The sequence below is a fragment of the Peromyscus californicus genome, unplaced genomic scaffold, assembly GCF_007827085.1.
Source record: "Peromyscus californicus insignis strain IS unplaced genomic scaffold, ASM782708v3 Scaffold_18__1_contigs__length_77618521, whole genome shotgun sequence".
Lineage (NCBI taxonomy): Eukaryota > Metazoa > Chordata > Mammalia > Rodentia > Cricetidae > Peromyscus > Peromyscus californicus.
In genome coordinates this window covers 55,959,995-55,971,346 of record NW_026294480.1, presented here as the reverse complement: position 1 = coordinate 55,971,346, position 11,352 = coordinate 55,959,995, and the positions used below count along the sequence as shown (strand labels likewise).

The following is an 11,352-nucleotide window of genomic DNA, read 5'->3' as shown; positions in this document are numbered from 1 at the left end:
CAGCTCAGGCACCCTCTCCACTATTGCTAGGAGTCTTAGCTGGGGTCATCCTTGTGGATTCCTGGGAGTTTCTCCGTCACCAGGTTCCTTCCTAACCCCCAAATGCCTCCCACTCCATCAAGACATCTCTTTCATTATTCTCCCTTCCTGCTCCCAGCTCCCTCAACCTTATCCCTCATGTTCCCATACCTGCATTCCCCCCACTCCCCACCCCACAAGATTTGGTTTTAAATTGGAAGAAACTAAGGCAGGAAAAAAAATAGAGGAAATGAGTTAGCAGCAGATAGCAACCTTATGAGGTGGCTGGAGGGTTGGCTCAATGGTTAAGAGCAGTGGCTGCTTTTCCAGATGATCCAGGTTCGGTTCCCAACACCCACATGATGGCTCATAACCACCTGCCATTCCAGTTCCAGGGGATCCTACACCCTCTTCTAGCCTCTGGACACCAGGCACACATGTAGGCAAACACTCATGCACATTAAACAAACAAACAAGCCTTAATAAAAAAAAAAAAACCAAAAGCCGGTTGGTGGTGGCACATGCCTTTAATCCCAGCACTTGGGAGGCAGAGGCAGGTGTATCTCTGAGTTCTAGACCAGCTTGGTCTGCAGAGCAAGTTCCAGGGCAGCCAAAGTTACACAGAGACACCCTGTTTCAAACAAAACAAAACAAAACACAAACAAACAAACAAACAAAAAAAAACATTAGCTAAGGATATATAGCTCAATGATAGAGTATTTCTACAAGGTAGTGGTAGCACAAGCCTTTGATTCCAGAACTTGGGAAGCAGAGGCAGGCAGATCATTGAGTTTGAGGTCAGCCTGGTCTACAGAGTGAGTCTAGGGCACGGGGCTAATCCCATGAGAAATACCAAGTGTAGTTAATAATTTTTGAGTAGTTATTTTGTACCAAGTATTCTTAAATTGTTTCACATATCTTCATATTTAATGAAAGGAACTGTGAAAGCTTATGTCGTGTCCATATTCTGTAGGTGAGGGGACCGGAGCACAGAGAGGTTGAGCAATCCATCCAGGGCTGCTCAGCTGCCAGATGCCAATTTGGATATGTGAATACAGGAGTCTGGTTTGAGAGTCTTTGCTCCTAATCAGATAACTCTTCTGCAGATGGAAGGTTCCCCCAAACCTTGAAGGAGCAGCAGGCTTTGGAAGTCGGCCTTGTTGGAACACTTAGGGTGTTTGAAAATGAGGAGCAGACCATTTCAGCTAGAGGGCAGACGCATTTTCTGGATGCTGGGACTGCTCATTTTTCCTGCAGGCCTTGCTGTGACTGCATCTCAAGGGATAAGAATGCGGCGAAGTGGGTCCCTTCAGCAGGCCCTGCCAAGCAAGGGAACATGCCTGGCGCAGCAGAGGTAGCGCAAGAGATTTATTGGGGGAGGGAAGGGGGAGAGTGAAAGGTCATATCGGAGTGGGGACATGAGAGAGGCAGACAGATAGACAGACAGACAGGAAAGCGAGAGAAGAGAACTGTGACCGATGGGCACTTTTAAGGGGTGCACATGTCGCATAGCTGAGGTGGAAAGGCACCTGGCGGCAGGTGATGATGTAACTGCTTGGGCAGCCAAGGCAGGCTGGCCTGCTGCGGGAACTGACCGCATGTTGGAAGCGATCTCCATGTGACGAAGAATAAATACCAGGAATAAATAGTATTTATCTTGTCTTACATATGGGTTTCCTAGCCCGCCCTCCCCCTGCTCCCTTCTTGCTGTCTCCATTCCTGGTGCTCAGCAGCAAGATGTTCCAGCCTGGAATGATCTGAGGAAGAGGCAAGAAAGAACAGTGTATTCTGGGAAGGGGGGCATTTGCTGCCTTGGACCCGCTTCCAGCGGAAATCCCCATGCAGATGGTATCTTCCACATGTCTGCTCGAAAACACCAAGATAGTGTCTCTAGACAGGAGCAAAGGGGAGGCTTCTGAAGCACCGAAGCGGCATGAAAGCGGAGAATCTTGTAGGGCCCTGCAAGGACTTTTATCTCTCTGATTCATTTCTCTAGGGAGTGTTCCCCGCCCCAGATTTAATATCACCCTCAAGTGACTTCAATACAGCAACTGGTAAAACTATTTTCCCTGTTTGCAAAGGGTCCCTGGTGCACCAGGAGGCCAGTGCCTCAAGAGAAGACCCACAAATGGCTGTCACAGGCTGCAGGGTCACAAGGAAGCAGAGTGCACACTGGCCTGGGGGAAAAAAAAACACATGCCAGGATCACAGGTGTATTTTACAAGCTTTTAGGTGACTCCTCATAAGGGCAAAGTCTAATTGTGGCTCAGATATCAAAGCTGTGCTGTACACAGTGCAGTGTAACCCTTAAAAAATTTATGTTGTGTTTACCAGGGCCGGCAGGTTCAGAGCCACGGTCACCGGCTGCCTAATTACTCTTGTGTGGTTCCTTTTGCCTCTCCCTTGCATTTGCTACAGCCAAGAATTACGACCCTGATCATTCCAGGCTGTTTCTTGAACATAACTGGAAATATTACACAGTGTGGCCTCCTCCCTTCTGGGGCTGGAATATGAGATATTGTGTAAGCTTGTCTTACATCCTTCAAAGCACATGGGGGTGGGGACTTTCTCCTGACAGTTCCCACCCTGTCTTCTTCTGAGTGCGCGATCCCTTCTCCCCAGTCTGAACTCTCTTCTCACACTCAACATGATAAAGAATGAAAACACAGACCTAGTGGGGGCATCTGAGTCAAGATCATCAGTTCAAGGCCAGCCTGAGCTACATAGTAAGAACCTATGATAAAAAGAAGAAAGAAAGACAGAAGAAGCGGAAAGGCAAGAGAAAGGAAAACCTGGCTTTAGCATGGGTGGTCCTTCTCTGCAGAGCCTTTTAAAAGACATATTCATACAGACACAGACACGACTGGTCCTCAGACCATTGCTTTATACCAATCCCAAGTGGCAGAAATGTATCTACGCCCTGACCAATAGTAAAATTCTGAGTCCTCAAGAGGCAATTCTCTTGCAAGCACAGTGTGGCCTAGTGCAACAGGCCTGGCCAGCTTTGCTGTTTCCACAGTCAGGGACAAGTGCCCAGGTCTAGGAAAATCCTGGAGATCTGCCTCAGAGTAGCTCACCGGGCCTCAGGACAGTTTTCTAGGCTTTGCAAGACATCTCTCCTGCAATGCTCCAAGAAGCTGTTGGGCACATCCATCCACCCAGGCACGAGGCCTTGCCTCAAATGCTCTCTGCTCATTTAGTTTTTCAAGGGGTTTGCATCGTGGAGGCCAAAAGGAGCGAGCCAGGCCTGGTCTCACCTCAGCACCTGCCAAACGATGACCTCAGCACCAGAGGAATCATCACCCCAGCCAGGTAAGAGGTCGAGAGAAATTTCTGCTTCCTCCAAAATATGTTGTGTTTTTTCTCTTTCTTTTGCAGGTGAACAGTGATGAGAGATGAATTCTTCACATGTCACTTCCGTACATTTTTCTCTTCCATGCCCACCTCATTATAGAATTTAACCATCTTTTTTTTTTAATGTGCATTGCCTGTCTGTCTGTCTGTCTGAGGGTGCCAGATCCCCTGGAACTGGACTCACAGACACGGTTGTGAGCTGCCATGTGGGTGTTGGGAATTAAAGTCAAGTCTTCTGGAAGAGCAGCCAGTGTGTTCTTAACTGCTGAGCCACCTCTCTGGCCCGGGCCACCTTTACTTTGACTTTACTACTCATGTGCGCATTATACAAGCACCCCAAAAGCACCAACACAATTCTAGGGACAAGGCAAGGGTAACCGTCCACCGCCAAGGCACAGCGGGCTGAGCGGTCTTCAGGTCTCACCCCTGGAGTGTACTGAGTGTCACAGGAGTGCACAACTTCACTAGCAAAAATTCAATCAATAAACAAACAAACAAATAAAATTGTAGCGGAAATCGAGGTAAGTGTCTGCTGTGAAAAGAACCCAAACATTCGATGGTAAATCTTTTCACATGGCATCACACAGAATTTATACTCCTCTTTCTACCCTTTGTTTATGGAGTCTGTTGGGTAAATATAATCAGTTAGACCTATTTCCTTCCCTTAGTCAGCGCGATCGATCGATCGACTTACAGCTTCTCCCTCTTCTTTAGGGGCACCGGCATGTTCCCTGTTTTGGACTATTTCCTGTGAGAGCCTTCCAAGGGGCTCCTCTCTAGTTTGTGTTTTGGACACCGAGGTGAATGCTGCTTTCCTGTTTAGAGGTGTCTTCGGTGGTCTGAGTGCTGGGGGGCGGGGGAGGGGGGCTTCACTGAGAACCTTCTCCCCAGGTGTCTTGGGCTGTAGGGGAGAGAGGCAGGGTAGAGAGGAGGGTGGAGGAGGGGGCACAGGCCTTTATAGGGAAGTGGAGAAAAATTCAGTGCACAGTTAATTAGAAAGTGCCATGAAGCAAATCCACACTTTATGGCTTTCCTAGAATTGATGACCGCTTCTAACCAGCCTGCTCGCTCCCATGCAGGTGTGTGCAGCCTCCAGGCCCATATGGGTTTTGGCTGCACTGGGCCTCATTCTTTGTTTAGCCTGAGATTCTGTAACCGAATATTGCTTAATAACTTTTTGTAATAATGTAGCTTGGATCAGCTTCTAGGTCCAGCCAAGCTCTGTTTCCTACAGATTCCTGCAGCCCTCCTGGCACACCTGCAGGGAGGCAATAGCCACATGGTCACCTCCCAGGGCAATAGCCACATCCCAGGCTTACAAAGAGCCAGCTGTGGGTTCACTGAGGGAGGAGGCCAGGGCACCACACTTCTTTTCCAGCAGTAATTGGTTTCGCTTGGGATCTGCCAGGAGAGCTGTAGTCCTGTGACTTGGGGAGATTAAAAAAAAAAGAGGCCAGAGTTTTTTACTCAAAAATATTTTATGGTAATGCATAACACACAAGCAAGCCCTGACTTACGCAAACTGATTTATAGGCGCCCCTGAGAGGCCCAGGTCATTTGGGAGCCTGAGAATGGCTGGGTCAGCCGTGTTACCAAAGAAATTCTCTCCTCTGTCCATTAGCTGTGGTATATGCTCCCTTTCTGATCCCCTCCCCAACACCCCTTCTGTCCCATCTCCTGTCTAAAGGTGGCATACGTTTCCTGAGTGCCTCTCTCCTTGGCAGAAGTGACTGGGAAAGGATAGGAAGGAGCCCCTTGTGGCTGAGCTTCAGACTCAGTTGGGTATCTGGCCTTTCTCTTGCATTGGGGCAAGCCTGGGGAAAGGCTGGGGCAAGCCAAGTTCCAGAGAGTAGGTATTCGTTTGATTCTCATGAGTGTGTCTGAGCCTTAGAATGTCCACAGAGTTTTCAAAGATACCCGGACCTGGTTTCTCTGCACTCCATAGAAAGGGTTTAGGTGAGTGCCAGAGTATCCTTGGCTGGGCAAATGACTCTCCTCAGGGATTCCCTTCAAGTAAGGCAAAGCCACTGTCACTTGATGTACATTGGTGTCCTTCTCACAGGGTTCAGAGGGGGAGGAGACAAGGGTTTGCATGAGCCCAGGACTGTCCTTTATGTCACAAAACACAAGAGCAGGAGACAGAAGGGAGGCATGGATCTGCACGTTGCCAGTCACCTAGGACTCTAGAACTAGACACAGCAGGATCAAGAAAGAGGTAGACACATGTGCCTTGGTCCTGCAGCCCCGAGCAGGAAGCAAGGAGTCAGGCATACCTGCAAATGTTCTGGGAAGCCCTTACCCATAAAATGATCCTGCCGCTCAGCTGGACCCATGCAGACGCTATGACCCGGAAGTGGTTGGAGAAGAGCAGAACAAGGGAAGGAGTTTTGACTTTCTGGTGTTCACTCCCACTGTGTCTTAATTTCTAACTCTGATTGTGCCCAGTCTACCCACGAGGACCGAGGAACCATGCCATCTATCTTACTTGTATTATCTCACCGAATTTCCAAACTATGCTAATTGATGGGTACTATCATGGTCCTCGCTTTAGGTGTGAAGCTGAGATGTCTTGAGGTCATTTGCTTCATCCAGGAACACACTGCTGGACAAGGGAGGTGTGGGTTCAAACCCAGCCGAAGCCTTCTCTGCTCGGTGGCCCTGCATTTGCTTAGCAAGGCCCATGTTTTTGCTCCAGGAGCTCAAGGCTGAAAAACACCAGGAATCATATTGGCATTTGTGAGGGTCCTCAGAGCCCTAATGCATGCTACTTTTCCCATGGGAACATCTTCATTATTCCAAACACAAATCTTGGGGAAGTCCAGACCAAGGGGTGAAGCTAAAGCTGCTCTGGGGTTCTCAGCATTTCTGCACTATATCCCTTTAGATGCCATTTCCAAGAAATAAAGCCCAAAGGAGGCTTCCACTGAATTCTGTGCTGATAACTGGGACATTTACTCTCCTGTCCTGCCTCCTCTCACTCCTTGAGATATGTGTAGGGGCAACTGAGCCATCAGATTGGTTTTGGATGAGACAAAAGCATGATGGGACACAGGGCAGTAGAGACTGCCCCCTGCAGGCTCCAGCCCCTGCTATTTACCCAACACCAATTCTGGGCCTGTGCTTCCTCCAGCTGGCTTCTCAGACCCTTCTAACCTACACAGCTGCCTGGTAGGACTTACAGGACTTGAAGGACACATCTATCCTCTTTGACTCTATGGACAGAAGAAGTGCTTCCAGGCAGATGTCACAAGAGAAGCAAGCCCACTTTGCCACTTCCAGCGGCGGGTCCAACGTGTCCACCACCTGCCTCTGTATCCCGGGAGCCAGAGAGTGGGAGAGTGACAGCGTGGAGAAACTGCTAACAAAGCAAGACTTGGGGCAAGCTGCCGAGACAGACACGTTATCTGGGAGTAAAGGCTGAGCCTTCGGAAAGATTTACAGCAGGATGTGAGGGGGAGTAGGTCAGAAAGTGTGTGTGGCATAGGGAGTAGCCAAAGGCGCTGAGCCGTCCTGTAGTTGGAGAGTGAATGGAGAGTGAAGCCTTTTGTTTCCTAAGCAACATCACCAAGGCAACACTGACCTGCTGCTCACTGTTTCCCCCTTACTCACTTAGAATCCTTCTCTGCTGTATTTAGCTATGAGCGCGTAGTACTTGGACCCTGGATTTTACATTAGCCTAAAAATGTTGGGAGAGTTGGTGATGTACGTTGTGTGTGTGTGTGTGTGTGTGTGTGTGTGTGTGTGTGTGTGTGTGTGTGTCTGTTGTTTGGCATAGGTGTGGTGAGAATGAATTGGTGGTATGTTTGTAGTGCGATTTGCAGAAGGGCATGGTAATGGCTGTGGCACGTCCATGCTGTGTGTGACTATGTGTATATAGTGTGTGTAGTGGGCTATGTTCGTGGCATAGGTGTGGTATGGTGCGTGGTGGTGAGCATGGTGCAGAAGTGATGGTGATGATGATAACGATGACAATGATGATGTGGATGTGTGTATATGTATCTGTACAATGCTATGGTGGGTGTGGCTTTCTTGCCTCCATGTTATTATAGGAAAGAGCACATGGTTGCAATCAGCCAGCAATCCTTATAGATTTCTCTTGGTAGACAGTCCTCACCACACATGAAATCAGACAGTCATTTTTCATTGCAGGGAGAAAATGCTGTGTGGTGTGGATTCTTGGAATTCATCTATGTAACTCAGTGGTGTGTGTACTTGTCTTTGGTTCCCTGACAAGCGCAGACATTGCCCAAGTCAGGAGGGTGAGGAGACATTCTTAGGGGCTGGACATGTGCTCCTGTTCCCAAGGTTCACCCCTTCTAGCCTGTGACGTTGAGCCCATGCTTTCTACCAGGAGACTTGGCACTGGAATGAGGCTGAGGCCCTCTGGTCCCTTTGGGTTAGTAAGGTCAGCTGTGACTTTCCCTAGGCAAGGAGAGACAAAGCAAGGGGTGGGTGGTGGGAGGCGTTATCCCCCTCTGGTCCGAGAGAGTGCCCAAGCTTCCTCCATCCAGCTCTCAGTCAGGCTCTGGCAGCCTTGCACCTCTCCAGGGTTTTTTGTTTTGATGTCAGATTCTCAGCCTTCAATTTCCTTCAGCTTCCAACATTTTCCCAGAATTGAGTTTCCTCTGCCATGTTGTCCAGAAGAGAAAAACGCTTTTTTATTTTTGGTTACTTATTCTTATAACCAGCCACATATCAAGTTACTGTATTTGTTCTAATCATTTGTCAAAATTTGACTCTCTTACACTGTGTGATTTAGTGGTACAGGAAACTGTGATAATCCAATTTATTTCTGTCTTGAGTGTAATTGTATATACCAGAAATGTATGTGGGTTTCCACGGTCTTTGAATTCAAAGTACATCTACATGTTGATCCATTTTCCCGAGCAATGTGCACTTTTGAACAGAGGATTCAAATCTTTCATTAAGGGCATGTTGTTCTCTTCTGGAAAAGGCACCACGTCTCACTGGTTTCGCCCCTGTTTCTTGTAGACTACCTCACAGTGGGACCTTCTCTGTCCTTTCTTAGTGCAGAGTGGGCAGGCAGCTTGTCTTAGAATTTTCATTCATTAGCTTAGTGTCTGGCTGTTGCTTTTTGCCTCTAGTACACCTTTATTTTGCTAACTTTTTAAAATCTGAAAGCAATCCCTAAAACGATCTCAGATTCTGTCATCTTAGATTTCGGAAAACACAGTTTGCAGATTTTTGTGTTTTCTGTGTCTTGGAGGAGGAGCCCGATTGCTCTAAATCATTAAAACAGTTCTCTGGACTTTCAGTGAGATTGTCCTCCAAGCCACAAGACACTTCCTGCTCCAACCCTTTTTCTAAACTTCCAGGGCTGTGAGACTCCACACTGAATGTGTCTCAGGCGCCAAGGTCATTGTGACCCAATGACCTGGGTTTGCTCAAGTATCCTGAAATCCCTGCTGGCAGGCCACCTGTATGATTGCTGCAGTGACCATGGAGTCTGGATCCGTGGCACATTCTGTTTTATGTGTCTTGGGTGTCAAGTGGCATGTGACATGAATGAATGCTGTTTGTGTGGGACAGCTGTGGCAATAATGACTGTCTAATGAACCTGATATGGCATTCCTGGATCTGTTTGTGATGACTCCATGGCCATCCGCTGTCCTGTTTGTTCCCAGGGCCAAGTCAAGAGCAAGCGACATCGGCAGGAGAGCCATGAATGCCTTCTAAGGAGCTGGGTGATGAGAGCTCTTGCTGAAGCCACTAAGCCCAGCAAATACCTCTTCAGCCTGGGGAGCTCTCCATCTTATACAACGAAAATATGATGGATGGATCGAATTACAAGATGCTGGCATTTAAACTAAATCAGAGTTTTGCTTTCTTGGTTTAATTTGTTTAATACTGTTCTTGGTTTAATTTTTCCTCGCTCCCATATTATCAAATATTCTGGCTTAGATATTTAAAATATAAACCAAGTAAGGCATTTTACTAACAGCAACAATAAAACAATAACAACAAAGCAGTCCTTTGTGTTGACAATTTTTACCTTTATGTGCATGCAATGATCCATTTAAAATGAACTGAAACTCTGATCACCTGTCCCACTAGGAACACAAACTACTTATAAACATTGTTAATCTATCAGGACCTCGGGACACAGACTAACCAGAGTGCAGCTGTGTTCACATTGGTTGCTGCGACAAAATAGGTGAGAAAATCCACTTGGAGGGGAAAAGGTACGTTAGGGCTCGTGATTTTAGAGCTTTTGTTTCAAGGCTAGATGGTTTCAGTGCTTCGGGACCTTTAATGATGAAAATCATCAGGGGGGAAGTGTGTAATAGAGGAAAGCTATTGACCTCACAGCAACCAAGAATAAGAACGAGAGAGAGAGAGAGAGAGAGAGAGAGAGAGAGAGAGAGAGAGAGAGTGTGTGTGTGTGTGTGTGTGCCGGGGTGGGGGGGGTAGTTGAGGGGGGGGCGAATGAGCCACTGGGGACAAGATTTATTCTTCCAGTCTATACCCCACGTATCCTTCTTCATCTATCCAAACTGTACCTCCTACTGACCCACACTCTATGTCCATATTAACCCATGGATGAATTTAGTACCCTTGTGATCCAACCATCTCCAAAGTCCTTCAGCACGTGGGCCTTGTGGGGGCCTCGTCACATTTAAACGAGAACAAGAAGACAGTCTAAGGCAGGATTACAGCGACGCCTTCCTAATTTCGTGTAGAACTGGGAATTTGCAAAGAACTGGGATCTGAAAACAGAATGTCAGAACCCAAAAGATTAAAATTTCTTTAAAAAGTTACATGTTTGTTAAGTGGGATCACATCATTGATCATCGTCCATCTGGTTTGACAAACAACTTTGTTTAAAATATTCGTGAACATGCAGAATGTTGGCAAGTTGTTTCCACTGCCGTCTTGTCTTAGCTGGATTTTTGAAGTTGAGCCAGAAACGTCCTTTGCTTAATTTTGATTGGTACGTCTTTCTCATGACCCCCTTTTAATGAGAGCAGATGAAGGGGATCTAGACCTTTTCAATCTTGGAGGAAGTATGTTGTCATTAGTCAGAGGAGGGCTGGGTGTAGAACAGAAGTATGTGAAGATGGGGAAGGCAGACTTTTGGATAGACTTGGGGCTGAGTCTTTTTTTTTTTTTTAAAGATGTATTTATTTATTATGTATACAGTGTTCCTCCTGCATGTCTGCCTGCAGGCCAGAAGAGGGCGCCAGATCTCATTATAGATGGTTGTGAGCCACCATGTGGTTGCTGGGAACTGAACTCAGGATCTCTGGAAGAGCAGCCAGTGCTCTTAATCTCTGAGCCACCTCACCAGCCCTGGGGCTGAATCATGGTACTGCCACATCCTGGCTTCGTGATCTTGGTTATGTTACCTTCTTGGAATGTGAGTCTCTTTATTGGAAAAATAAGTTTAGTCACATGTGCTAGTTGGCTAGGGTTGCCATAACAAGGCACTGCAGATGGAGTGAGACATAGAATTCATTTCCTCACTTTTCTGGAGGCTGGGAGTCAACACTCAAGGTGCTAGTAAAGTTGTTTTCTTCTGAGGGCTTTCTCCTTGGCTAATAGATAGCTTTCCTCACACAGACGCCCCTTTGTGTGTCTGGGTCCTGATCTTGTTCTATAACACTGTCATACTGGACCAGGGGCTGGTTTAGTTACTTTTCTGTTTCTTTAGTAAAATAACCATGACCAAAAGGAACTTAGAGGAGAAGGGGCTTATTCCATCTCAGAGTCCCAGGGGGGCACAGTCATGGCGGCAGAGATGCGAGGCAGGCATGGCCGGCAGGAAGCAGATCATATTTCCTGGGCATACAGGAAGGAGGGGGAGAGGAAGAGAGAGAGAGAGAGAGAGAGAGAGAGAGAGAGAGAGAGAGAGAGAGAGAGAGAGAGAGAGAGAACATGGGGCCAGGTTGCAGAATTGCAAAACCCATCCCTAGTAATGTACTTCCTCTAATAAGACTCCACCTCCATAGGGTTCCATAA

The 11,352-nt window shown here is 47.3% G+C and overlaps 1 pseudogene; it reads left to right on the top strand.

Moving 5' to 3' along the window:
- Positions 1-3,293: 3,293 nt before the first annotated feature.
- On the top strand, positions 3,294-9,361 carry LOC128113176 (placenta-specific gene 8 protein-like; annotated as a pseudogene).
- The last annotated feature ends 1,991 nt before the right edge of the window (positions 9,362-11,352 follow it).